The 23,875-nt window shown below is 50.0% G+C and overlaps 1 protein-coding gene across 4 annotated transcripts in view; it reads left to right on the top strand.

The window, feature by feature from the left end:
* LOC144130123 (uncharacterized) overlaps nucleotides 1-23,875 on the top strand; it is a 161,829-nt gene that overhangs the window by 124,468 nt on the left and 13,486 nt on the right. The window lies entirely within an intron of this gene.

Below are 23,875 nucleotides of genomic sequence, written 5' to 3'. Positions count from 1 at the left end.
TGCCGCACTTAGTTTAGCCATCACGCTACCGGCTCCCCCGTGCGGTCTGTCTTCGACCTTTGTCGCGCGCCGTACTTCGTCCTCTTCTGCTCGGTGCTAGGCCCTGCCGGCTACGCTCTGCGCTGTGTGCTCGCCAGGTACTGTTCTGCCAGGGATTGAACGTCCTACCGGCGTCCGTGACATTTTTGGTGGAGGTGCTGGGTAGGATCTATGTACGAAGAGGTCCCAGGAACCTCCAGCGCTCAGCCACACCCCCTGGACACGACACCTGTCCACAAGTCAAGCCGCCGCTTGAAAGGCTTAGCTCCCGAGTACAATCCCCTCGCCGCGCCATCCCGCAAGATGACCTCTACGGTGGCCAGCCAGACCTTCCAGCAAACTGTGAGTTCGCCACCGCTGCTTCTTCATTCGCCTCGTACGCCCGCGCCGTTTCATGGTGACAAGTTTGAAGATGTGGAGGACTGGTTGGACGAGTATGACAGGGTCTCTGAATTTAATCTGTGGGACGAGGACCGCAAGCTTCGGAACGTCTACTTTGCCCTCCAGGACGCCGCCAAGACGTGGTTCGAAAACCACGAGTCCGCCATCCACACCTGGCAAGACTTCCGGCGCCAGTTGCTGGATACGTTCAGCAGCAACGAGCGGAGGGAGCGTGCTGAATTGGCCCTGCAATCGAGAGCGCAGCAGCCAAACGAGAGCGTGGCGATGTTCGTGGAGGACATGACCCGGCTTTTCAACCGCGCTGATCCTTCGATGTCGGAAGCCAAGAAGGTGCGCCATTTGATGCGGGGCGTCAAGGAGCAATTGTTCGCTGGGCTCGTGCGCGATCCTCCGGCTACAGTCGCCGATTTTGCAAAGGAGGCGGCAGGCATGGAGCGCGCCCTGCAGCAGAGGTTTGCGCACTACGGCCGTTCCTCAAACATCACTGCTGTGGAGTGCCACATGCCGAGGCCCGGGGATGAGAACACCTCCCTCCGAGAGCTCATCAGAAGCATCGTTCGCGAAGAGCTGCAGAAGCTTCGCTCTGTGGAGTAGCCTCCTAGTGTCACCGCCATCTCGGAGGCTGTCCGTGACGAGATACGCCGCACGGTGCAGCCCACTCCACCGCCGCCACCGCCAGCGCCCTATGTGATGACATACAGCGAGACATTGCGAAGTCCTGCGCCACCACCGCCGGCGTTCTACTCTCCTGCCCCTACCGCGCCGTCCCACCGATTCCCGCATACGACAGCGCTGCCAGACGACCGCCCACCCGTCACGAAGGCAAACATGTGGCGAACGCCGAACAACAGGCCCCTGTGCTTCCATTGCGGCGAAGCAGGCCACATCCGTCGTCACTGCCCGTACCGCCGGATTGGCCTGCGCGGCTTTTCGCCCGACGCACCCCTGCCGCGCTATGGTGAACGACCCCGCGAGATCGATCAGTACCTAGCGGCCAACGTCCCACCTGTACCCACTGCCCAACGTCAGTCCAGGGGCGCGATTACGGATCAGTCTCAATCGAAATTGTCTCAAAAAGTATATTATTTGCCTCTCTCCTATTGGTCGGCGGCCATTTTGATTTTTTTCGTCACTGACTGACGTCGTAAATGGCGCAGAAGTGGTGACGTTGGCCATCTAATTATGCGGGCAGATTGAGACGATTTTTTGAGACTGGAAAAAGTAGTATCAACACGTTTGAGACAGAAAATGGCGGCTGTTTATTTTGCCATACGCGGGTGACCGCGCGAGCAACGGTGTCGGAGGGTGCATGAAGACGACTTTGACGCGCGGGAGAGTTATTTCGAGGAGACTGCGCAGTGTCTGTGCGACGAACTCGCCGTTGAACTGGGAAGTGCGCGGGTGAGTGCACTGTCAGTGGAGCGGCAGGTGCTGTGCGCGCTGCGCTTCTTCGCCTCCGGTGGGTTTCAAGGCGCCGTTGGAAATGAAGAAAACGTCGGCGCAGCCCAACCGACTCTGAACAAGCCTTTGCGGCGGGCAGCGGAGACCAATGTCAACGTTGGGTAACAGAAGGGGGGTGTTCGCTTTCCGAGGAGACCCGAGGAGAAGGCGGCGGCGAAGGAGGGCGTCCTTTGCCTAAACGTTCGCCGCGGCAGCATCTCCGGCGTCGTCGGGTCGATTGGGCACTCATCACTATCAAGGAGTCTGGGGGCAGTGCTGCGAACGAGCCGCAAGCGGTTCTACGCTGCGGACGTAATAGTGAGTATACCTCGGCCACTGTTTTTGACCGCATGAGTTCAAGTGCTACAAGTGCATGAGCTACAAGTGCGGGCCTCGGCAGCGAGAGTGAGTACGGGCTGTGCTTGTTTTTTCTCAGATCTGTGGCGCGAACATGTGCATCCTGGCCGTGGACTCGCGCTGACCCGGATCCTTCCGCGACGCGTTTGTCTGGCGGCATTCCGAGGCGGAGGAAGGCCTGCTGGACGACGGTGATTTTTTTTCTGGGTAAGCAGTAAAATAGCCGTGTCACCCGTCGGGCGAACTCAGTCACATCTATTGAGCTCCAGCACTATGCATTTGGCCGGATCTGCTAAAGCTACTAGAATCAGTCTGGACAGTTACACAAATGCAGACACTTTACAGTATGATACAGTGTATTGCCACCCTTTCCTTTTGTTAAAAATAATTGCAGCAGAAACACAGGACACATATTACATTGTTGAAATGCATAGCCTTTCCTGTTGAAGAAACCAAAGCAAAATGCACCTGACAGCGCTTGTGTTTTGTAGGCAATCATAGCGCATCATTTATATGAATATGGTGGTAAAAAACTGACCTTACAGTAGTGCTCACTTATACATCTAAATCATGCATGTATGTATGCTCTTGAATGTCATATTCAGCAAAGCCTGGATGTGGGCTACTTGGCGTGAGTTTTCTACTGTATAGCAGAGTGTCCTGTAATGCTGTTGAGATCACTGAGAAAGGACATGCTTAGCTGCATCATTTTTTGTTATGCAGGAGACTGTGTCTACCCACTGGAGCCATGGCTGCCTGCACCAGTTGCATGACATTACAGACCTGACTCAGCAGAAGGCCTGTACAACACGCCACATGCTTTCACACAATTTGTGGCTGAGCGCTGTATTGGTGTGCCGAAGAGCTGCTTCCGTTGCTTTCAAGGACACCGGATGCACCAGTGCCAGTGGAAGTGGACAGTGCGCATCATCACCGCACGTGCTGCACTTCACAGCCTCTGTTTGGATGTGCCCATATCAGCAGAGGGTGCAGGCGACACTACCTCTGACCCAGATAACAACGGGCCACCTCTAAATGGTGGCTGCCTCGTACAGACAGGATCCCTCCACACCTGCCTCCTGAGAAGAGCATGCGGTGCTGTAGTTTTGGCCTCTCTAGGACGACCCGTCTCCAGAGGAAGGCGTACCGAGGGATGGTGCAGCGGCAGTTGCGATGGAAAATCTAGCGTCCAGAGACGACTCACCATGCTGGCATAGAGAGTCATATCAGGCACTCTTCCCCTGTTGCCACTGTCATTTCCTTGTGTCATTGCACAACACACATCTGCAAGTGTGTGAGCAATTGTGTGATGTGGTTGTGCCCTTGGCCAACCTGTGTGCAGCGAGAAGCCAGCAGTGACAAACAAGTGCTCCCCACCGGCTGCCACTTCATTTTCAGTGTGTTTGCTAGTATATCTTCCAGTCCCTCAGCACCGTGTTGCACAGTCTCTTCCTGAAGACGGAAAAGGTGTTGAAGCAACTCGCCCAATTTCTGAAAAGCATCATTTTGAACTCTCTTTTGTCAATGCTTATGTCAGCCCACCTGCCCCTTCTCTGCTGTCTCCTTCCAGCTTGGTGGAGTGCCTGTGGCCATTACCTGTGTGACGAACATGCATGAACCAAACGTGTAGTGCTGGAATAAGGCATGAAATATTTGTGATGCTTGTTGGAATCAAAAAGCTGTTTTTTATTGCATCATACATTCAGTAAGCGCGTTTCTTTTTTTAGGCACAGCATTTGACACGAGTGTTTCTATTGCAGAAAAGGCAGTGTACATACAAGCATACTTTACCTTGATGTACAATTACCGTATGGCATTTCTGAGTGCAGTTAAGAAAAAAAATCTGAAAAATTGAGTTCAAAGTGCATGTTTTCTTTCATACAGAGGCTACCTGTACAATAAATATGGCATAGTACAGTGTACATGATGCATTTTCCGGACTACAAAACATTTTGGCACATATAAGTAGTGTAAATACCAAAGCTAAGCTTTTAGCGTAATGGTGTGTGGCTAGGGGTTTCGCTCTGTGCTAAAAGTTGTACCTACTGCAAGGAAACCGCTGTACAACAATGCATAATAAAGATTGTAAGGTGCAGTGGCTACAATGACTGCTGAATGACTGGAACATCTTCACTGATAGACAAAGATGTGTAAACATCACAGACACATCATCAAGGAGATGGTGTGTGATTAGAGGTTAGTTTACAATCACAAATCATGCAACACCGTTACTGGAAATGCTCTACAGCTCTAAGAATATACACGCAGCTCCATTGTGGGAAATTTTGAGTACTCGGTTATTGCCCCATAACTGACACCTAGCAAGGTTTGCGTAACACAGGGCTTTGAAGTCTTGTCCATGATGACACGAGATGGTGACAATGCCGAATGGCCGGACAAGCTCCTTGTGCTATCATATAATATGTGTGATAAGTGCAACTGCTGTCAAGCTACTTTTCGCCTAGGTATTTAATGTCCTAGTCATTTTCAACTGGCTGTTCCCTTTCAAACTGGAGTGGCCTGTATACAGGGTGTCTCAGATATGATGGACCATAATTTAAAAAAAAAACAAGTGGTCTTCCGACCTGAAAGGAAGTGCATGTTAGAAGCTATGCAAAGTATTTAAGCCCTTCAAACACTGCCCTCACCAAACCCAGTTATACCAACATCACTCCGCCTGCTGAGCAAAATACAATATTACACATCACTGCCCTGTCCTACCTACCTCACTGCCCTGGATCATATGCAATTCAAGCGCTGTGTACCAGCAAACATGAACAAACTTGCTCAACTTTCTGCCCAGTTGCAATTAGCCTCTATACAAGCAAACTACTTCTTTCCAGGTTGACCCTGGATCTACTGCATGATCAGTAAATAACGTTAATGGAACAAGCTCGTTCTCTCCTCGGTGACAATAGCAAAGTTATCAAGTGCTTCCTTTCTCTCTAAACAAAGTGGAGCATAAACATCACAATTTCTGCATCTTGCACAGGAAAAAAAAAGAAACTACGGCAACAACTGAACATAAACTGAACGGAGCTACAAAAATACAAACGGAACATCAAGTGCTTAGCCCGATGTGGGCGGCAACACTTGGTTACGAGGCAGAAGAGTGGTGCCACAGAGGCAGGCCGTGTCGGCTCTCATTTCCCGCACCGAGATTGCAAGCTATCAGCAGCTGCACCTGTCTGTCGGCAGTTGCTTCTATGTGATGATTCATGGTTTTCTGGTATTTTCTAAAGAAAATAAACAGAACCACACGTCACTCGGCGATCGATAGGCGCCGACCGAGAACACAGACTAAAGTTGTCTTCGTCGATTTTCGAGCCGAGCGCTGCTTGTAAGTTGATCTCGGCAGGCCCGTAGCATTCACTGCCTTCAATCAGATTTCTCTGCGCACTTAAGACATCCGCAAAGTACCTTGATTTTAGACGACACGCGAAAAAACAGGAACTAGCCATGGAATCAGCTGTTTTCTTGCAGGCCGCCATGTTCACGTTATGCCACTGCCAGCGCGCCCTCATGGCAAGAGAAGTTAACCTGCAGCAAATTTCATTGCAAAACTGAGAATGCTTCTAATTTTCCCTCGTGTTGTTGAGATTGCAACACAGTTTACTACCAAAATAAAACATTACTTGTTTTCTTTATTGCGTTTTTGTTCATTTTCAGACTAACATGTTCACGCTATACCGCTGACAGCACACCTTCGCGGCAAAAAAAGTGACTGAACAGAAAATTTAATTGCAAAAATGAAAACACTGCTTCTTTTGCTTGGTGCTGTTGGGTTTTAAATACAGTTTCTTAGCAAAATAAAACATTACTCGTTTTTATTCACTGCGTCTTTACTGAAAAACATTAGTCTACGGTCCCTTGTCGTGCGAATAGTGGTTTCGGGGCGGAGCCCACCGCCTCTTTGCTCCGCATTGGCCGATTCGGCGGTCGGCATTTCTCGGTGTCGTCATTTTGACGTCACTGTCTCAATATTGAGACAGTTTTTTGAGACTGATCCGTAATCGCGCCCCAGGTCACCGTCGCCTCGACGGTTTTCTTCACCAGTTCGCCAGTCCTACGTCCGGCAGTCCTCCAGCCCGCGCCGGGAAAACTGAGGACGGCGACCCCCGGACGTAGGGCCGCCGTCACCGGACATAATGACGAACATCCTCCACTCACCGACGTTAGCATGCGACCCTACCTCCGACCCCACGCCGCGACGACCTTTCGACGCCCAGAGACGCCTTCTTCGCTTGACGCCTCAATTGGACAATCTGAACGACCCTTAAGTCCGACGACTTTTCGACGAACGGAGACGCCTCCGCTTGACGCCCCAACCCGACCGCGAGAACGATCTCCTAGTCCGACCTCCCTCACACAGCGTTTTTCTGACGGTGACCAAGCTTCGGCTGAAATCTCGGTCATCGTTGATGGCCGCCGCGTGACTGCTCTCGTAGATACCGGCGCCGATTTCTCCGTCATGAGTCGTGGTCTGACGCTTGTCCTGAGAAAAGTACTGACACCTTGGCCTGGAACACACATCCGGACAGCTGGAGGCCATCTGGTGACACCGCTTGGCGTCTGCACCGCTAGAATAGAGATTCGCGGTGTCACCTTCACTGCCTGCTTCGCTGTGTTGGCTCATTGCTCGAAGGACCTCATCCTCGGGTTAGATTTTCTTCGGGAACACGGTGCGATAATCAACCTCCGCGAACTTGTCGTGACGTTCTCACCTCATTGTGCCATAGCCGACAGCAGCGAGCCCGACAGGCCTGTTTTTCGCGTGTTTGATGACAATGTCACGCTACCACCACGCTCCAGTTTGTTTATTACGGTGGAATGCTCCAACCCACGCAATCCTCACGGGGTTGCGGAAGGTAACCTGTCGTTACTGCTGACTCAACAAGTCTGCGTTGCGCGGGGTGTTACTTCCCTCCGCGGACTGCGAACGCAGCTTTTTGTTACGAACTTTAGCGCCGAATACCGCCACTTGCCGCAAGCAACCGCCATAGCCTATTTCGATGAAATTAGTGACTCAGTCTCCCACTGCGCCTGCTCCCTCAACGATACCCATGCATCGACGTCTGACGCCCCCGTTATGACTGACGTGAACCCCGACCTAACCGCCGATCAGAAACACCGCCTCCACATGATCCTCGACTCTTTTCGTGACTGCTTTGCGACCACTTCTAAAGTTCGACAAACATCGGTCGCTAAACACCGCATTGTAGTGGATGAAGGCGAGAGGCCTATACAACACCACCCCTATCGAGTGTCTGCGAAAGAACGGGAGGTGATTCGGAGGCAGGTTGAGGAAATGCTCCGCGACGAGGTTATCCAGCCGTCAACAAGCCCGTGGGCTTCGCCCGTTGTGCTGGTCGCCAAGAAGGATGACACTCTCCGATTCTGCGTCGACTATCGTCGCCTCAACACGATTACTAAAAAGGACGTTTATCCGTTGCCCCGAATTGATGACTCGTTCGATCGCCTGCGTCATGCCCGATACTTTTCCTCTCTTGATCTACGCAGTGGGTACTGGCAGATCGAAGTCGATGAACGTGACCGTGAAAAGACCGCGTTCATAACGCCTGACGGTTTGTACGAGTTCAAGGTGCTCCCCTTTGGCCTGTGTACCGCTCCTGCCACCTTTCAAAGAATGATGGACACTGTCCTGGTTGGCCTCAAATGGCAGTCGTGTCTCGTCTATCTTGATTATGTGGTTATTTTCGCTGCGACCTACGAAGAACATCTCAAACGCTTGAGTGCAGTATTGACGGCCATCCGATCAGCCGGTCTATCTCTAAAACCCGAAAAATGCCACTTCGCGTACCAACGGCTTAAGTTTTTGGGCCATGTTGTGACACCTGAGGGTGTCAGCCCCGACCCCGACAAGACGGCTGATGTAGCTGCGTTCCCGACTCCCACTGATAAGCGAGCTGTGCGCCGGTTTCTTGGCCTCTGCGCATATTACTGACGCTTCGTGCAAGACTTCTCCAGGCTGGCTGAGCCTCTCACACGGCTGACAAAAGACGATCAGCCTTTCGTCTGGGCACAGGAACAGCAGGACGCCTTCGAAACGCTCCGCAAACGCCTACAAACAACGCCCATTCTTGCCCATTTTGACGAGGAGGCGGATACAGAACTTCACACCGATGCCAGCAACATTGGCCTCGGCGCAGTCCTCGTCCAGTGGCAAGATGGTGTTGAGCGTGTGATTGCTTACGGCAGCCGCACGCTGTCTCGGTCCGAGGCCAATTACTCAACCACTGAAAAGGAGTGCCTAGCTGTTGTGTGGGCGATAACGAAGTTCCGGCCCTACTTGTATGGTCGCCCGTTTCGGGTCGTGAGTGACCACCACTCACTGTGCTGGCTCGCGAATCTTAAAGACCCCTCGGGCCGGCTAGCTCGTTGGAGCCTTCGCTTGCAAGAATTTGATGTAACAGTTGTCTACAAGTCGGGCAACAAACACAGCGATGCAGACTGCTTGTCCCGTGCTCCTATCCCGTCCAGCTCTGATGACCTCGAAGATGACCCCCTCTTTATTGGTGCTCTGACCACGTCCGACCTCGCTCAACACCAGAGGGACGACATGGAATTGCGGCCACTCATCGATTATCTTGAGGGTACCGCCTCGTTACCGCCTCGTCTGTTCGCGCGTAGCTTGTCGTCGTTTTGCTTGCGAGATGGCGTCCTCTACAAACGAAATTACGCCCCGACGGACTCTGGTTACCTGCTCGTGGTTCCAACGGCGCTCCGCACTGACGTTTTGCAGGCATGCCACGACGAGCTTCCTTCCGGCCACCTCGGGTTTTCTCGAACGATGGCACGAGCTCGTCACCGTTATTACTGGCCCAGGCTTTCTGCGACTGTCAAGCGTTATGTACGTACTTGCCGCGAGTGTCAACGTCGGAAGAAACCACCTTTCAAGCCGGCTGGCTTGCTCCAACCCATTGCTCCGCCGAGAATTCCTTTCCACCAAGTCGGCATGGACTTACTGGGCCCATTTCCCACGTCATCATTGGGTAACCAGTATATTGTGGTTGCCACCGACTACCTCTCCCGGTATTGTGAGACGAAAGTCCTTCCCCGCGCCACTGCTGCTGAAATTGCTGACTTTTTCATCATCAGCATAGTCCTCCGCCATGGCGCCCCTTATGTTGTTTTAACTGACCGAGGCACAGCGTTCACGTGCACGCTTACTCAGGAAGTTATGCGGCTCAGTGGCACAAGTCATCGTAAGACCTCAGCTTACCATCCTCAAACCAACGGCCTAACCGAGCGCCTCAATAAGACTATCGCTGATATGATTTCTATGTACGTCGACGACGACCATAAGAACTGGGACGAAATCCTTCCGTACGTCACGTTTGCCTACAATACTGCCCTTCAAGAGACGACGGGGTTCACGCCATTTCGTTTGGTACACGGTCGTGAAGTCGTGACTATGTTGGACATGATGTTGTTGCCCGATATTGCCCGCCCATCCGTTGCCGACGCTGATGCATTCGTTCGCAATGCAGAGGCTGCCCGCCGGCTGGCTCGGCAACGAGCCTGCGTGCGGCAAGAAGTCGATGCTCACCGCTATAACCTCCGTCATCGCGAAGTCATTTCCCAGCCTGGCGATCAAGTGTGGGTTTGGAGCCCCATCCGTCTGCGCGGTCGCTCCGAGAAGCTTTTGCGCCGTTACTTCGGCCTCTACGAGGTACTCCGCCAACTCAGCGACGTTACGTATGAAGTGCGCCCGCAAGGGAGTGTTCGTTCTTCCAGACGCCCGCCGACATCCGAAATTGTGCACGTCGCAAGACTTAAGCTATACCATGCCCGCTAGGACAACTCTCACCACGTTCGGTGCCTGGGATTCTGTTAACACCAACACGTGGCTCCCCCTCACTGTCAGGCATCGAGTCGATGCCTTTCCAGAGGGGAGGGGCAATGCCGCACTTAGTTTAGCCATCACGCTACCGGCTCCCCCGTGCGGTCTGTCTTCGACCTTTGTCGCGCGCCGTACTTCGTCCTCTTCTGCTCGGTGCTAGGCCCTGCCGGCTACGCTCTGCGCTGTGTGCTCGCCAGGTACTGTTCTGCCAGGGATTGAACGTCCTACCGGCGTCCGTGACACCGATTCCCGCATACGACAATATAAAGCTTTTGTGAGGTCAATCCTTGAGTATGCTTCAGTAGTATGGAGTCCTAAACAGAATTATTTAAAGAAACATTTAGAAAGAGTTCAGAGGTACGCAGTACGCTTTATTTGCTGCCGATATCGAAGGACAGACTCAGTTACAGATATGCTTTCTTCCTGTAACCTGGATTCATTAGAAATGCGTAGAGAAAAAAATCGCCTAAAGCTACTATTCCAGATGCTCCAAGGACAGGTAAACATTCAAAAGGAAACATACATACAAGCGCCAGGCAAACGAAGTTCTAGAACAAATCATAGTCGGATAATTCAGCCGTACTACGCCCATAGTGAAGCTTTCAGAAATTCCTTCTTCCCTCATGTAACTAAAATGTGGAATGACTTGCCAATGAGTGTTGTAGAACAGAATGATCTGCATGAATTTGAGCGATCTCTGGATGACCATCTGCTTGAAAGTGCTATTTGATGCTTGAACGAATGTACTGTCTTCTGCTGATGTATTTAGTGATTGTGAATAATTCTATTTTCTACGAAGTTTTCATACCCTCCCTGTAAGGACCCTCGCTTGAGGGCTAACAGTATTGTTGAATAAAAATAAATAAATAAATACTCTAAACACGAAATACTCTATCAGAGAGGGAGTAAGCTGTCCCCTAGCTAACAGGACCAATTGTCTGGGTCAGGTTATGCTGCCCACGCCCCGGGGTAGACTTCTATCACTGAAATTACGAAATACTTACAGTTAGCACCGGAAGCAGATTGACTCTCCAAAACATGCGAGGTTCTTGCACTTACCAAGAATTTTACCAAAGTTTAAATCTCCTCTAGTCATGACCTCCGGCGCCACGTTTAAAGTCTCTTTTCTTTGCCAGCTGCATCAAGTTGCTATGCTCTCAGGTTGAAATATGCATCCGTCGCCAGTAGTAAGCATTCCGCATATTTCATCATCATCATCATCAGCCTTATTACACCCACTGCAGGGCAAAGGTCTCTCCCATGTCTCTCCAATTATCCCTGTCTTTTGCCAGCGTCATCCATCCTTTGCCTGCAAACTTCTTAATCTCATCCATCCACCTAACCTTCTGCCGTCCCCTGCTACGCTTCCTTTCTCTTGCAATCCACTCCGTTGCCCTTAAGGACCAGCGGTTATCTTGCCTTCGCATTAAATGCCCTTCCCAAGCCCATTTCTTCCTCTTGATGTCGACTAGGATGTCATTAACCCGCGTTTGTTCCCTCACCCGCTCTGCCCGCTTCCGGTCTCTTAACGTTACACCTATCATCTTTCTTTCCATGGCTCGCTGCGTTGTCCCTAACTTAAGGTGAACTCTTTTCGTTGGCCTCCACGTTTCTGCTCCGCTGGGGAGCACCGGCAAGATACAGCTGTTGTACACTTTCCTCTTGAGAGATATTGGTAAACTGCCACTCATGATCTGCGAGAATTTGCAATATGCGCTCCACCCCATTCTTATCCTCCTAGTTATCTCCCTCTCGTGATCCGGATCAGCTGTCACTACCTGCCATAAGTAGACGTATTCCTTTACCACTTCCAGGCTCTCACTTGCCAACTGTGAACTGCTGTTCTCTTGCTAGACTGTTGAACATTACTTTGGTTTTCTGCATGTTAATTTTTAGACCCAGCATTCTGCTCTGCCTGTCTAACTCATTGATCATGATTTTCAGTTCACCTACTGAGTGACTCAGCAAGGCAATGTCATCAGCGTATCGCAGAGTGTTTAGGTATTCTTCATTTACTCTTATTCTCAGCTATTCCCAATTCAGGCCTCGGAATACCTCCTGTAAACAGGCGGTGAATAGCATTGGCGAGATCGTGTCTCCTTGCCTGACGCCCTTTCTTATTGGAATTTTATTGCTGACTTTATGGAGGATTATTGTAGCTGTGCAGTTGTTATATATATTTTCCAGTATTTTGAAATCATGCTCTTCTGCACCCTGATTACGCAATGCCTGTATGACTGCTTAGGATTCCACTGAGTCGAATGATTTCTCGTAATGATTGAAGGCTATATATAGAGGTTGGTTATATTCTGTGCATTTTTCTATCACCTGATTGATAGTGTGAATATTACCTACTGTGGCGTATCCTTTACGAAAGCCTGCATGATCATTTGGTTGATTAAAGTATAAGGTAGACCTGACTCTATTAGCGATTACCTTAGTAAATACCTTGTCAGCAACGGATAGTAAGCTGATCGGTCTATAATTTTTCAAGCCCTTTGCGTCTCCCTTATTACGAATTAAGATAATGTTGGCCTTCTTGCAAGCTTCTGGTACAGTTGAGATCATACGGCATTGCGTATACAGGGTGGCTAGTTTTTCTAGAACGATCTCCCCTACATCCTTCAACAGATCTGCTGCTACCTGATCCTCCCCAGCTGCTTTTCCCCTTTCTATTGCTCCTAAGACTTTCTTTACTTCCTCTTTCGTTACTGGCGGGATGACCCATTGCTCTGCGCTACTGTTTGTCTCATTAACACTATGATTACATTGGCTACTGTGCAGATTTGTGTAGAACTCTTCTGCTACTTTAACTATCTTATCCATATTGCTAATGACATTGCCCTCCTTGTCTCTTAACGCATACATCAGGTTTCTACCTATGCCTAGTTTCCTCTTCACCACATTTAGGCTACGTCCGTTCTTTAGAGCATATTAAACTCCATATTAAACTTCCTTATGTCGGCTACCTTGCGCTTATTTATTAACTTCGTTAAGCCTGTCAGTTCAATTCTGTCGGTAGGGTTAGACGCCCTCATGCTGTCCTACCGCCTGCTTTTTTTTTTATTCGAGAAGTGCGCCATGAGGCATAAGTTGAAAAAGGAAGAAGGGGAAGGAATGCACGGGATTGAAAGTTAAAAGAAGGAGTGAAGAACCGTTGCTCTGAGGTAGTCGCAGAGGTTGCTAATGAAACGGCTGTCCATAGTCCACTTCACGTAGTCACTTTCGCGGTTCCACCGCAGGCCCACCTCTCTAAGGAGCCGTTTTGTGATAGCAGCCGTCGCTGGGCATGTCCACAACAAGTGCCGCACATCACAAATGTCCGGTGCAGCGCTACAGTGAGGGCACCTGTCAGGTGCTGGCAGATCTTTGGCACGCCACCGATGACGGACAGATGGTGTCAGAGCCGCCCCTGTCCGAATCCGGCGCACGGATACCTCCTCCTGCCGAGTAAGACTACGGGGGAGAGGGTGCGAACACGGAGGAATTAGAGCGCGTGTTCGCTGGGGCAGAACTTCGGAATCAGAAACATGGGACAGGAACGGATCTGGGGGAAGAGGGGAAGGTGGCGGATCGTCTAATGTATGAAGATGAGTCGTAGCATCCGCTTGAATGTTATTCGGATCCTGGGCATGGCCACGAATCCAGTGTATTCGCACAGGACATGGATACTTTCCGCAGAGCACATGAATTGATTGTGAAATCTGGAACGTTCGTCGACCAGCCTTAAGCTCTTTAAGGGCGGCGCGGGAGTCGGTGTAAATATGAACTGTATTGAATGTTTGAACGAGTGGAAGAGAAGCAATGGCATTATAAATGGCTTGAAAATCCAATGCCAGGGGAGTGCACGTATCTGCAGTATACGTCGCGCGAGAGTTGAGATGCGGATGAGATGGACTATACACAGCAGTAACTCCCCCCTCTGCTGAATTTGATGCATCCGTGTATAATATGCACCCTTCAGGCAGATACGCTGCTGATACCGTCGGGGAAACAGTGGGGCGATTGTCAGTGAGCTGGCAATAGGACCACGGTGGTAGTGTCTTTAAACGATGAAGTTTGAGAGACTGTTTTCGAGCTCTATTTGCCACCCCTTGGTCGATGATTTCACTGAGTGTATTAAGTTGTGCGAACTCCTGTAGCACAAGTATGGGTGTTAAACGAGGCAGATATGTTATGACGCGCATAGCCTCACGATTGATAGCTTCAAGGGAGTCCCACTGTCTGCGGGTGATACGTTGAAATTGTGCCTGATATACTATCCGTGGCTGAAGGATAGAGCGCACAAGCTGGCGGGCCGTATGAGCACGTGCGCCACCAGACCGCATAGCTATGCGACGAATTAGACCTATACTCCGTTTCATACATAGCTGTCTACACAGCCAAAGGTACAGAAGTAGTCCGTCAAAAAAAACTAACAAAATGTGTCACTCCGCCTCGCGTCGTGGCTGAGTGGTACGAAGCGCGGGCATGTTTGTTCATTTTGTGAGGGGGCCCAGGTTCGATCCTCAGCGTAGGTTTGTTCTTTATTTTTATCTTTTTTCGGCGAATCTCTAGATAGAAAGTCTAAATGCGAGCCATATATAAGTGGCCTTTTTTGTTATCAAAATGAAATGACTTCTTTAATAAGAAGCGTGCTGTTAACTTTTTCCGCAGGGAAACGAAAGTGAAGTGAGAGTTGGCAACGGACGTGCTGAGAGGCGCTGTTTTTCGGTGTTCACGGATTTTTTCGCATGCTGCACACAATGAATCATTAATTGTGGGGTGATAGAATTCAGTGTGGCTTCAATTATTTTACTCCGTTAGAAAGACCTTAGAATTCAGTGTGGCTTCAATTATTTTACTCCGCCAGAAAGACCTTCTTTCTTAAACCTCACAACTGTCCGAGGGCTCACTCCGGTCATCTCGCCCACAATTGCGAGAACGTCACGCACAGTCTTCTCGGGGTGGAGCTTCCTTATGCTTGCGTAGACATTAACCATCACCGCCTTGCAGTCTTTAGAAAACTTTGGAGACTTCACCTTGGAAAAGAGGCGAACAGGAGATGTTTTCGAAGTCGAAGCGGGGGAAGAAAACAAGCGAGCAGGTGACAGCGACGCCATTTTCACAAACAGACCTGCCGGCTCAGCTGCGAAAACCTGATACAGCCGGCGCCTGAGAAAACGAAAAATCTCCGTCACTCGGTTCTGGAAAACATAAAAGAAAAATCAATCTATTTGCAAAATAAAACACTTCCATCGGTCTACTATAATATCAACTACTGTTCACTTTGCTTCTCAATTCATTTCTATTTTTATTTTTGACGCACTATATTATGATGCGGACGAGGATCGCAAACAGGCACCGTAGCCTTGGCTGCGTAGACAGCTAAGTATGAAACGGAGTATAGAGTAGCATGAGCCGATTTACTGGTGGCTGCCAGCCACTGGGTGCCAGTCCCAGATGTATGGAGGAGAAGACCAAGAATACGAACAGTTTCTACCTGAGGAATCAGAGAATTATTTACCGTAAAATTTAAAGGGGGAGCTTACCGTAAGCCGGCTTTATTTCCAATTCGAATGAAACATGATTTAGTAGGAGAGAGTGTTAGACCCAGAGGTGGGAGGCGAGATGTCAGTACATCCAGCGCGTTTTGAAGGACCGACTGATGAATACACGCATCTGGATGACAGTACCACAAGGTTGCAGCGACCATAGAATGGTAAGGTCTAGAATTAGCTTAGACTTGAAGAGGGAACGGAAGAAGCTAGCGAAGAAGAAGACCATTAACGAGTTAGCCGTAAGAGGGAAAGCAGAGGAGTTTAGGATAGCGCTGCAAAACAGATATTCGGCTTTAACTGAGGAAGATGATCTTGATGTTCATTCAATGCACGATAACCTGACATCAATAATTACGGAGTGCGCAGTAGAAGTAGGCGGTAGGACAGTTCGAAAAGATACCGGGAAGCTATCTCAGGTGACGAAAGATCTGATTACGAAGCGCCAAAACATGAAGGCATCTAACACTACCGATAGAATAGAGCTAACGGAGCTATCAAAGTTAATAAATAAGCGCAAGGTAGCCGACATAAGGAAGTTTAATATGGAGAGAATCGAGCATGCTATAAAGAACGGAGGTAGCCTAAAAACAGTGCAGAGGAAACTAGGCATAGGTAAAAACCAGATGTATGCATTAAGTGACAAGCAGGGCAATGTCATTAGCAATATGGATAAGATAGTTAACGTAGCCGAAGAGTTCTACACAGACCTGTACAGTAGCCAATGTAATCAGAGCGCTAATGAGAAAGACAGCAGTGCACAGCAATGCGTCATCCCGCCAGTAACGAAAGATGAAGTAAAGAAAGCCTTAGAAGCAATGAAAAGAGGAAAAGCAGCTGGGGAGGATCAGGTAACAGCAGATCTGTTGAAGGATGGAGGGGACATCGTGCTAGAAAAACTAGCCACCCTGTATACGCAATGCCTTATAACCTCGACTGTACCAGAAGCTTGGAAGAATGCAAACATTATTTTAATTCATAAGAAGGGAGACGCCAAGGACTTGAAAAAGTACAGGCCGATCAGCTTACTATCCGTTGCCTACAAAGTATTTACTAAGGTAATCGCTAATAGAGTCAGGGCAACGTTAGACTTTAATCAACCAAATGATCAGGCAGGCTTTCGTAAAGGATATTCCACAATAGATCATATTCACACTATCAATCAGGTGATAGAGAAATGCGCAGAATATAACCAACCTCTCTATATAGCTCTCATTGATTACGAGAAAGCATTCGACTCAGTGGAAACCTCAGCAGTCATACAGGCATTGCGTAATCAGGGGGTAAAAGAGCCTTACGTAAAAATACTGGAAGATATATATAGCAACTGCACCGCTACTATAGTCCTCCATAAAGCCAGCAATAAAATTCCAATAAGGAAGGGCGTCAGGCAAGGAGACACGATCTCGCCAATGCTGTTCACCGCATGTTTGCAGGAGGTTTTTCGAGGCCTGAATTGGGAACAGTCGGGAATAAGAATAAATGGAGAATACCTAAATAATCTGCGATTTGCTGATGACATTGCCTTGCTGAGTCACTCAGGAGGTGAACTGCAAATCATGATCAGCGAGTTAGACAGGCAGAGCAGATCGATGGGTCTAAAAATTAACATGCAGAAAACCAAGGTAATGTTCAACAGCCTAGCAAGGGAACAACAGTTCACAATTGGCAGCGAGAGCCTAGAAATTGTGCCGGAATACGTCTACTTAGGGCAGGTAGTGACAGCTGATCCGGATCATGAGAGGGAGATAACTAGAAGGATAAGAATGGGGTAGAGCGCATATGGCAAATTCTCGCAGATCATGAGTGGCAGTTTACCAATTTCCCTCAAGAGGAAAGTGTACAACAGCATAATCTTACCGGTACTCACCTACGGGGCAGAAACGTGGAGGCTAACGAAGAGAGTTTAGCTTAAGTTAAGGACAATGCAGCGAGCCATGGAAAGAAAAATGATAGGTGTAACGTTAAGAGATCGGAAGCGGGCAGAGTGGGTGAGGGAACAAACACGGGTTAATGACATCCTGGTCGAAATCAAGAGAAAGAAATGGGCTTGGGCAGGGCATGTAACGCGAAGGCAAGATAACCGCTGGTCTTTAAGGGTAATGGAGTGGGTTCCAAGAGAAATTAAGCGTAGCAAGGGGCGGCAGAAGGTTAGGTGGGCGGATGAGATTAAGAAGTTTGCAGGCAAAGGGTGGATGCAGCTGGCAAAGGATAGGGTTAATTGGAGAGACATGGGAGAGTCCTTTGCCCTGCAGTGGGTGTAGTAAGGCTGATGATGATGATGATGATGATGACCACAAGGTTATCTCATCGGCATACGCAAGCACGCGGAGAGAAGGGATGGACTCTAGGGCTCGAACAAGAGAAATTAAAGCCATATAAAATAATGTGGCAGCGAGAACGGAGCCCCGCGGCACTCCTCTATTGGAAGGGAAGTTACCAAAGGGCTTTCCGTGGACACGCACGCTGAAGGTTCAGTTTGCTAAAAAGGCGTGAATAGAGAGGAGGAACCGGTGTGGGAGACCAAGAGTTTGAAGGGAGGCAAGAATGGCAGAGTGAAGGATGTTATCATATGCCTTTGTTATGTCTGTAGCGATTACGGTTCGTACAAGGTGACTATGCGGAGAGTGGTCAAGCACGTCAGGAGCCAAATTAGCAAGGCCGTCCTCTGTTCCAATTTGTGGGCGGAAACCAATTTGGGAATCTGGGTAACAATCATGAGATTCCAGCCACCACGAAAAGCGTGCGGCTAGAATGTTTTCATAAAGCTTGCAGATGGTAAGAGTAAGGAAAATTGGACGAAAGGCCGAGAGAGATACTGGAGGCTGACCTGACTTGGGTATTGGAACCACAATAGAATGCTGCCGGACTCCCGGCATGACGCCACAAAGCCACACTTAGTTAAAAGTATCAAGTAGGGTTTGCAAAGCCCTCCCTACCTCGTTAAGGAATAAGGAGTTAGGTATGCCGTCGTGCCCAGGAGTAGTAGTAGTTTTTAAACGTTCATTGGAGGCCAGCAGCTCTGCCATGGTGAGGTCAGAAGTGATCCCATCGGAGGGCTCTGTAACCGATAGTAAGTGGAGACGTAGCGGTGCAGTCATGGTTTGGAAAAAATTGACAGGCCGCTTGTTGTGCAAATGTGTTCTCATCCACATTTAGCGCGAGGCGAATGCTTTCTGTGTAATCAGCAACCTGAGCAAGGCGATCCTTGGCGTGGAACACCCTCCAAATTTGTCGATTGCCCTGCGTAGAGGACAGGCGGGCACACCATGCAGCCCAGCGTTACCTGCCTAGCCGCTTTGCATAGCGCCGCGCCCGTGCGGTAGCGCGGTGACGAGTAGGAAGAGCCGATGGGTCATCAGGGTGACGAGTAGCGTAAAGATCCGCCAGGCGACGAAGAGCCCACAGATTGAAGAGATGTATGTCCGGGTTTGGGTCGTCTTCATTTACAGTAGTGGTAATAGTGTGAGTAGCGAGAACAGCAGAGAGAGTAGACAGTGCTTAAGAGGGGTTGAATATAGATAAATAAATGATTGTCTGCGCGTACAGAGTCCCATGCCGTTATTCGTACAGTGCGGCGTATTTTCTGTAGACGCGTAGGCGTGAGGGAGATAAAAATAGGGCTGTGATCGCTACCCCAAGTATCAGAATCAACAGCCCAACGATGGTTACCGGGGCCTAACCACCAAGTCAAATCAGGTGAATACGGGCCATCTCGTGGGAGGGTAGAAGCATTCGGGTGGTTTAAAAGTTGAAAGGAATGCTCCGAAAAGCTCCCTTGGATGTGTGCACCCCTTGAGGAATCCGATGGGTAACCCCACGCAGTGTGTGCGCTGTTGAAGTCACCACCAACTAGAATAGGGATACCCGAGTTGGTAGAACGTAGAAAACGAACCCATCCTAGATTGGGAGATGCGGAGCCAGGACGACCATAAAAGAAACTAGGACAAGGGGTGTGCGTGCAGGTTTTACGAGAAGGGCGACAAGCTCTTGACGTGTGTTGCACCCCCGTGAAAGGTCGAGCGGTGTGTGCGGAACTGAACTCTGAATATAAATTGCAGATTTACCTGGGCTGAGGGAGGAGGCGGTGCGACGGCGATCAGGGATAGAGGGTGAATGGTATGCGCAGAAACCTGAAATGCGTGGGAGGGCATTATGTTCTTGCAGTGGGAACGCCCATGCCCTCAGCTTTCCGTCGCGAAGGCGGATGTTCACTTCAGAGGCCTTATTAGCGAATCCTCGACAGTTCCACTGCACCACCACCGATGATGATGCGTTATCCATGACGAGGCCGAAGAGCTTCCTCGATGAGAGATGTCACCTGCTTCATCAGCGCTAATATCTTATCCACTGTCGGGGTAGTCACGGCTAACAGGTGGTCGGCATCTGATTGTGGCCCAGTACTTACTCGTGGTGATACCGCTGATGATTGCTCCCGAGTTATTAGAATTTTTCGAGAGGATTGAGAACGACGCTGTTCCGGGCGCAGGGTGAGTTCGTCTAGTCGGCGGTGAGCCTCCGCGATTGCATTGTCTAAAGCTGTGTCTTCATCTGTGGTATCCACATGTGATGGATGCACTGCGACGTTTTGGCGTACCATTTGATCCAGGAAGGTGAGCCGCTTGTGCATATGTACGCTGGTGAGGAGACGTATGTTGAGCAGCGGGCTCAGATAAAGGAAGTTCAGGGAAGTCGTTGTCGTCACACGCGAGAGCTGCAAAGTGATTACTTGTAGGAACATCCATTTTTGCAGGCGACTTGTGCAACTTCTTCCCTGGCTTCTTCTTTGGGCAAGCGGGGGAGCGAATGTCATGGTCCGGCGATTTGCGCAGGGCACAAGGAACGGTTGGTTCATTCATGTCGGCCACAGCTGCTGGATTAGGGAAGGTATTTTGCATATGTCCTTCTTTGTGGCAGTGATAACAAAAAATACGACGAGGTCGGAAGGGCTGTGGTTTGACGATCGCACCGTAGTAGGTAAGGTACTTCGGGAGAGTCAACGGGCTTTGCAGGATGAGCAGGTATGAGACCCGGCAACCCATAGGCCGTGCTTGCAGTACTACGTGAGTTGAGCAGTGAATATTTGCGCGCACCTCCTCGGGAGGGCTCGTGCTGTCGACATGATAAACCATGCAGCGGAGTGTGTCAGGACCAGATGCAAAATATATTTGCATCGGGACATGCTTGCTGTCATCCAGGGGGATCCGCGTAACTGCGCAAAGTTTCTGGGCGTCCATCAAGGATGACAAGTTTACCGTGATGGTGTTCGATGGGCGATGGACGACAAAGCCGCAGTAGTTGGAAGAGCCAAGAGCGTGATCAATTGTGGCTTGAACATTCCGGGCAGGGATGGCAGTCATATCAAAGCGCAATGTAAGCTTGATGGTAACGCGGAACGAGTTCGCAGCAGGCGGAAGAGAGCCTTGACTCACGGGAGGCATCTGTGGATGAGGCTCAGACGCTGGTGACGGCCCTTGGTGGGAATACTGAACTGGCGCGACGGGCACAGTTTCTTGGGGGAGTGCCATGGGCACGGAGGTGGTGGAGCAGTCCATGTCACAGGCCAAAGCCGTAGCATCGGAAGACGGCACAGGCTGGAGGCCCAGAGGCGCTGACGATTGCGTGGATGTGGAGGCTGCGTCAGGTGGCAACACAGCGGGCATCCGCGTAGCTGTCGACAACGAAGAACCCATGCAGACGCGTAGCGCGGCCTCGCTCGGCAGCGCCGAGCTAAGCCTAGCTTGCCCCTGAGGGTTCCGGTTGGGTTTTCTCACTTGAGAATGCTCCCACCTTGCCGGGAATTTCTCCGCAGGGGCGTCGTCAGCATTCGGTCTCACAGAGGGCACTGTCCTACCCACGCCACACGCGAAAAGACAGCGAAAAGCGAAAACACAGACCTAGAAGCAGACATGTAGCCACCCACTAGGTCTTCGTCTTCTTCTCTACCTACCGCTTGCTTCTACTGCGCACTCCGTAATGATGGCTGTGCGATTATCGTTCATTGTATGAACATTAAGATAGTCTTCCTCAGTTAAAGTCAAATACCTGTTTTGCAGCGATATCCTGAATTCCTGTGCTTCCCCCTTACGGCTAACTCGTTAATGGACTTCCTCTTCACTAGCTTCTTCCGTTCCCTCTTCAAGTCTAAGCTAATTCGAGACCTTACCATTCTGTGGTCGCTACAGCGCACCTTTCCGAGGACGGCCACATCCTGAATGATGCCAGGTTTAGTGCATAGTATGAAGTCGATTTCATTTTTAGTCTCTCCATTGGGGCTTTATCAGGTCCACTTCCTGTTCTCTCGTTTGCGGAAGAAGGTATTCATGATCCGTAAATTATTTCTATCTGAGAATTCTACTAATAACTCTCCCCTGCTATTTCTAGAACCTATCCTATGGTCGCCAGCCTCCTTCTTGCCCACCTTCGCACTGAAGGCGCCTATCAGTACAGTGTAGTGTGATTTTACTTTGTTCATTGCCGATTTCACGTCTTCATATAAACTTTCAATGGTCTCGTCATCGTGACTGGATGTAGGCGCGTAGGCCTGCACCACTTTCAGCTTGTACCTCCTATTCAGCCTAATTACAATAGTTCCCAACCTCTCGTTAATACTATAGAGCTCCTTAACGTTGCCAGCTATATCCTGATTAATGCGGAGTCCCACACCTAGTTCTCGTCTATCCGCTAATCCGCAATAGCACAGTATGTGTCCGTCCTTTAGTACTGTATACGTCTCAGCGGCCCTCCTAACTTTACTAAGCCCTATGACATCCCATTTAATTCCCGCTAGTTCCTCGAACAGCACTGCTAGGCTAGCCTCACTAGATAAATTTCTAGCGTTAAACGTTGCCAGGTTCAGAATCCAATGGCGGCCTGTCCGGAGCCAGAAATTCTTAGCACCCTCCGATGCGTCGCAGGTCTGACCGCCGCCGTGGTCAGTTGCTCCTCAGTCGCTGGGGACTGAGGGCCAAGGGTTAATTGGTTTGTTCATAGAAAGTTGTGGCCAATTACTACACCAGGGTGGCCAAATCCTGTTCTGGTGGGGGAGTGCGTTGTCGATTCTGGTCACCGAGATCAGGCCGCACCACAGGCCTGGTTATGCAATTCCATCGACAGGCGGATTTTTTTTCTTATTTTTTTTCAAACCGGTGGAGAATTGCGCGGCACCAGGATTGGATCCCCGGTCCTCTTGCACGCGAGACGAATGGTTTACCTCTACGCCATCGCTGGACATATTTAATGATCGAAATATACCCCGGTGCTTGGGCAGCATACGCTGCCCCTATGAAAGGGAGTGCGCCAAACTACTGCTTACTTCCTTTTCACTCTATTACAGTGTAATTTATGTTGACAGGCTACAGCAACCGCCCAGTGCGAACAGGAGCATATTGTTTGTAGTGAAGGGTTGAGAGAAGAGTAGTCGAGTTAAGGACGGTGCGGTCCTCGGAGGAGCCATAAAGAAGGTATTGACGTTCGGGGCCTGTACGGCTTGCTTGTTCACCATGACCGTTTTATCGCTAACGATTACAATTTTTACGCAGCAATTTTGCTTCGCCATTTATTTTACCTCATGAAAACCAACTTAAACTGTTAAGACTGACTTACCATCTCACCCGCTATCGATAAATAAAATGTTTGGTTATAGGAATGGTATTAGAGCCTCAGAATAATTTGATGGTGGCCCCACGTCTGTACCGACTGCATTGCTCTGACACTTTTTAAATACCCGCCCCGAACAAAGCGGCCTAAGCATCCACGTATTGTCCACGTCCCGCGCACGCCAGCGTTTCGTCCCTGGTGCTCCTCGCTGTCCGAGTGGCTGAAGAGGCCGCCGGGATTCAAGAAATCCAGGCATGAAATCCAGGAAATGGAAGAAGACGAAGACTTAGTGTGTGGATACGTGTCTGCTTCTAGCTCTGTGTTTTCTATTTTCGCTGTCTTCTCGCGTCTGGCGCGGATCGGACAGTGCCCTCCGTGAGATCGAATGCTGACGACGCCAGTGCGGAGAAATTCTCGGCAAGGTGGGCGCATTCTCAAGTGAGAAAATCCAACTGGAACCCTCAGGGGCAAGCTGCGCTTACCTTGGCGCTGCCGAGCGGGGCCGCGCTACGCGTCTGCATGGATTCTGTGCTTTCGACGACAGATACGAGGATGCCCGCTTTGTTGCCACCTGACGCAGCCTCCACGTCCTCGCAATCGTCAGTGCCTCCGGGCCTCCAGCCAGCGCCGTCTTCCG

The sequence above is a fragment of the Amblyomma americanum genome, chromosome 4 (genome assembly GCF_052857255.1).
Source record: "Amblyomma americanum isolate KBUSLIRL-KWMA chromosome 4, ASM5285725v1, whole genome shotgun sequence".
NCBI lineage: Eukaryota > Metazoa > Arthropoda > Arachnida > Ixodida > Ixodidae > Amblyomma > Amblyomma americanum.
The sequence above is the reverse complement of the archived record's forward strand: the minus strand, read 5'-3'. Positions and strand labels throughout refer to the sequence as shown.